We start from the raw sequence: 5566 nt of genomic DNA on the forward strand, positions 1-5566 counted from the left end.
GTTACTTTAAGCTCAAGAAAATGCATAAAAACAACTAAAACTAACAGAAAAATGCTAGTGAAACTAGCCTAAGATGCCTTGGCATCACATTCAGCTTCATGATGGCTCTTAGATATTGAGCAACTTGCTCTTCAGTTACATCTTCATCCTCTTCAGAGGAAGAATAGCTCTCAGAGCTCATGAATGGCAGAAGGAAGTTTAATGGAATCTCTATAGTCTCTATATGAGCCTCAGATTCTTTTAGGTCCTCAATAGGGAACTCCTTTCTATCTGGGGGACGTCCCATGAGATCTTCCTCATTGGGATTCACGTCCTCCCATTCCTCTTTGGATTTGGCCATTTTGATTATATCAATGGCCTTGCACTCTCTTTTTGGATTCTCTTCTGTATTGCTTGGGAGAGCACTAAGAGGAGTTTCAGTGATTTTCTTACTCAGCTGACCCACTTGTGCCTCCAAGTTTCTAATGGAGGACCTTGTTTCATTCATGAAACTTAAAGTGGCCTTAGATAGATCAGAGACTATGTTTGCTAAGCTAGAGGGGCTCTGCTCAAAATTCTCTGTCTGTTGCTGAGAAAATGATGGAAAAGGCTTGCTATTGCTAAGCATGTTTCTTCCACCATTATTAAAGCCTTGTTGAGGCTTTTGTTGATCCTTCCATGAGAAATTTGGATGATTTCTCCATGAGGGATTATAGGTGTTTCCATAGGCTTCACCCATGTAATTCACCTCTGCCATTGCAAGGTTCTCAAGATCATAAGCTTCTTCTTCAGAAGATGTTTCTTTAGTACTGTTGGATGCATTTTGCAATCCATTCAGACTCTGAGAAATCATGTTGACTTACTGAGTCAACATTTTGTTCTGAGCCAATATTGCATTCAGAGCATCAATTTCAAGAACTCCCTTCCTCTGAGGCATCCCATTACTCACAGGATTCCTCTCAGAGGTGTACATAAATTGGTTATTTGCAACCATGTCAATAAGTTCTTGAGCTTCTGTAGGTGTTTTCTTTAGGTGAATGGATCTACCTGCAGAATGGTCCAATGACATCTTAGAGAACTCAGATAGACCATCATAGAATATATCCAAAATGGTCCACTCTGAAAGCATGTCAGAAGGACACTTTTTGGTCAACTGCTTGTATCTTTCCCAAGCTTCATAGAGGGATTCAACATCTTTTTGCTTGAAGGTCTGAACATCCACTCTAAGCTTGCTCAACTTTTGAGGAGGAAAGAACTTGGCCGAGAAGGCCGTGACCAGCTTATCCCAAGAGTCCAGGCTATCTTTAGGTTGTGAGTCCAACCATGTTCTAGCTCTGTCTCTTACAGCAAAAGGGAAAAGCATGAGCCTGTAGACTTCAGAACTTACTCTATTAGTCTTAACAATATCACAGATCTACAAGAACTCAGTTAAAAACTGATAGGGATCTTTTGATGGAAGTCCATGAAACTTGCAGTTCTGTTGCATTAGAGCAACTAGTTGAGGCTTCATCTCAAAATTGTTTGCTCCAATGGCATGGATTGAGATGCTTCTTCCATAAAAGTTGGAAGTAGGTGTAGTATAATCACCAAGCATCCTCCTTGCATTATTATTGGGTTCGGCCATGTCTCCTTCTTTTTTGAGATTCTCTGTAAGGTTTTCTCTAAATTGTTGTGCTTTAGCTTCTCTTAGCTTCTTTTTCAGAGTCCTTTCAGGTTCAGGATCTGCTTCAACAAGAATGTCCTTGTCCTTGCTCCTGCTCATATGAAAAAGAAGAGAACAAAAAGGAAGAGGAATCATCTATGTCACAGTATAGAGATTTCTTTATGTGAGTAGAAGAAAAGAAGAATAAGAATGAAAAAGAGAAAAATTCGAATACAGAGGAGAAGAGAGGGTTCGAATTTTAAGATGAAGAGAAGTGTTAGTAAATAAAATAAATAGAAAGAGATGAGAGGGAGAGAATTTCGAAAATTACTTTTGAAAAATGGTTAGTGATTTTCGAAAATTAAGAGAAAAAATAAAATTAAAATTAAAATTTGAAACAATTAGTTAATTAAAAGAATTTTTGAAAAATGGTGAGGAATTTTCAAAAATTAGAGAGAGAAAAGTAGTTAGGTGGTTTTGAAAAAGATAAGAAATAGTGAAACAAACAAAAAGTCAATTAGTTAGTTGAAAAAGATTTGAAATTCAATTTTGAAAAGATAAGGAGTTAGAAAAGATTTTTGAAATTGATTTTGAAAAAGATATGATTTGAAAAGATATGATTGAAAAGATATGGTTGAAAAAGATTTGATTTTTAAAATTGATGACTTGACTAACAAGAAACTAAAAGATATGATTCTAGAATTTAAAGATTGAACCTTTCTTAACAAGAAAGTAACAAACTTCAAATTTTTGAATCAATCTTATTAATTGTTAGTAAAGTTTTCAAAAATTTGAAATGAAATTAAGAAAAAGATTTTGAAAAACAATTTTTTTACAATTTTTGAAAATATTAAGAAAAAGTGAAAAAAAAAGATTTTATTTTTGAAAAAGATTTTGAAAAGATAGGATTTTTGAAATTGAAATCTTGACTTGACTAACAAGAAACAACTAATTTTAAAAAATTTTGACTAAGTCAACTGATGAGCGGATAATTTATACGCTTTTTGGCATTGTTTTTAGGTAGTTTTTAGTAAGTTCAAGCTACTTTAAGGGATGTTTTCATTAGTTTTTATGTTAAATTCACATTTCTAGACTTTACTATGAGTTTGTGTGTTTTTCTGTAATTTCAGGTAATTTCTAGCTGAAATTAAGGGACTTGAGCAAAACTCTGAAAAAGGCTGACAAAAGGACTGCTGATGCTGTTGGAATCTGACCTCCCTGCACTCAAAATGGATTTTCCGGAGCTACAGAACTCCAAATGGCGCGCTCTCAACGGCGTTGGAAAGTAGACATCCAGAGCTTTCCAGCAATATATAATAGTCTATACTTTATTCGGGAATTGACGACGTAATTTGGCGTTGAACGCCAATTACATGTTGTTGTTTGGAGTTAAACGCCAGAAACACGTCACGACCCGGAGTTGAACGCCCAAAACACGTTATAACTCGGCGTTCAACTCCAAGAAAAGCCTCAGCTCGTGGATAGATCAAGCTCAGCCCATGCATACACCAAGTGGGCCCCGGAAGTGGATTTATGCATGATGAGCGGATAATTTATACGCTTTTTGGCATTGTTTTTAGGTAGTTTTTAGTAAGATCAAGCTACTTTTAAGGATGTTTTCATTAGTTTTTATGTTAAATTCACATTTCTGGACTTTACTATGAGTTTGTGTGTTTTTCTGTGATTTCAGGTAATTTCTGGCTGAAATTGAGGGACTTGAGCAAAACTCTGAAAAAGGCTGACAAAAGGACTGCTGATGCTGTTGGAATCTGACCTCCCTGCACTCGAAATGGATTTTTTGGAGCTACAGAACTCCAAATGGCACGCTCTCAACGGCGTTGGAAAGTAGACATCCAGAGCTTTCCAGCAATATATAATAGTCCATACTTTATTCTGAAATTGATGACGTAACTTGGCGTTGAACGCCAAGTACATGCTGCAGTCTGGAGTTAAACGCCAGAAAAACGTCATGATCCGGAGTTGAACGCCCAAAACACGTCGTAACTCGGAGTTCAACTCCAAGAGACGCCTCAGCTCGTGGATTGATCAAGCTCAGCCCAAGCATACACCAAGTGGGCCCCGGAAGTGATTTATGCATCAATTACTTACTCATGTAAACCCTAGGAGCTAGTTTTATAAATAGAACATTTAAACTATTGTATTAGACATCTTTGGTCTCAGTTTTGTTTCATTCTTCATCCTAAGAGGCTATTGATCACGTTTTGGGGGCTGGCCATTCGGCCATGCCTGAACCTTTCACTTATGTATTTTCAACGGTGGAGTTTCTGCACACCATAGATTAAGGGTGTGGAGCTCTACTGTACCTCAAGTATTAATGCAATTCTATTTTCTTTTATTCAATTCTCTCTTGTTCTTATTCCAAGATATTCATTCGTACCCAAGAACATGATGAATGTGATGATTATGTGACGCTCATCATCATTCTCACCTATGAACGCGCGTGATTGACAACCACCTCCGTTCTACACGCAACCGAGCTTGAATGTGTATCTCTTAGATTCCCCAACAGAATCTTCGTGGTATATATAAGCTAGATAGATGGTGGCATTTATGAGGATCCGGAAAGTCTCACCTTGTCTGTGGTATTCCGAGTAGGATCCTGGGAATCCGGAAAGTCTAACCTTGTCTGTGGTATTCCGAGTAGGATTCCGGTAATGAATGACTGTGACGTGCTTCAGACTCGCAAGTGCTGGGCGTTAGTGACAGACGCAAAAGAATCAAGGGATTCTATCCAGTAGGAGCGGGAACCAACCAGTGATTAGCCGTGATGTGACAGAGCGCGTGAGCGTAGTTTTCACTGCGAGGATGGGATGTAGCCTTCGGCCAGTGTGATGCCTCTAGACGATTAGCCATGCGAGTGACAGCCGCAGAGGACCATTTTCCAGAGAGGATACAAAGTAGCCATCGTCGAACGGGTGAACCCCTATACACAGCTTGCCATGGAAAGGAGTAAGAAGGATTGAATTGAAGCATAGGAAAGTAGGCATTCTTGAGCCATACAGTATCTCCATTCGCTTATCTGAAATCCCACCAATGAATCTGCATAAGTATCCCTTTTATTATTTTCTTTTTATTATTAATTTTCGAAACCATAAACCAATTTAATCTGCCTACTGAGATTTACAAGGTGACCATAGCTTGCTTCATACCAACAATCTCTGTGGGATCGACCCTTACTCGCGTAAGGTTTATTACTTGGACGACCCAGTACAATTGCTGGTTAGTTGAACGGAGTTGTGAATTCAACTGGTGCCATAATAATGATTTCATACAAATATAAAAGAATATGGATCACAATTTCGTCCACCAATGCATCAATTGCTTACTCATGTAAACCCTAGTAGCTAGTCTAGTATAAATAGGATAATTTACTATTGTATTAGACGTCTTTTGACCACGTTTCATCTTTGGTCTCAGTTTTGTTTTATTCTTCATCTTAGGAGCCCATTGATCACGTTGGGGGCTGGCCATTCGGCCATGCTGAACTTTCACTTATGTATTTTCAACGGTGGAGTTTCTACACACCATAGATTAAGGGTGTGGAGCTCTGCTGTACCTCAAGTTTCAATACAATCACTATACTTTCTATTCAATTCTCTTTTATTCTTCTTCCAAGATATACGTTGCACAACACTTTGATGAATGTGATGATCCGTGACACTATCATCATCTCACCTATGAACACGCGTGACTGACAACCACTTCCGTTCTACTCTAGGCCGGGTGCATATCTCTTAGATTCCCCAACGAAATCTTCGTGGTATAAGCTAGATAGATGGCGGCATTCATGGGGATCCGGAAAGTCTAACCTGTCTGTGGTTATTCCGAGTAGGATCCCAGGAATCCGGAAAGTCTAACCTTGTCCGTGGTATTCGAGTAGGATTCCGGTATTGATGACTGTGACGAGCTTCAAACTCCTGAAGG

General features: G+C 38.5%; 1 non-coding gene across 1 annotated transcript; it reads left to right on the top strand.

Annotated features, from left to right (window-relative positions):
* Positions 1–1102: 1102 nt before the first annotated feature.
* Positions 1103–1210, top strand: LOC130949722 (small nucleolar RNA R71). Its single transcript, XR_009073448.1, has one exon. It is a non-coding gene; the product is annotated as a small nucleolar RNA R71 (small nucleolar RNA).
* The last annotated feature ends 4356 nt before the right edge of the window (positions 1211–5566 follow it).

The sequence above is a fragment of the Arachis stenosperma genome, chromosome 1, assembly GCF_014773155.1.
Source record: "Arachis stenosperma cultivar V10309 chromosome 1, arast.V10309.gnm1.PFL2, whole genome shotgun sequence".
NCBI classification, from domain to species: Eukaryota; Viridiplantae; Streptophyta; class Magnoliopsida; order Fabales; family Fabaceae; genus Arachis; species Arachis stenosperma.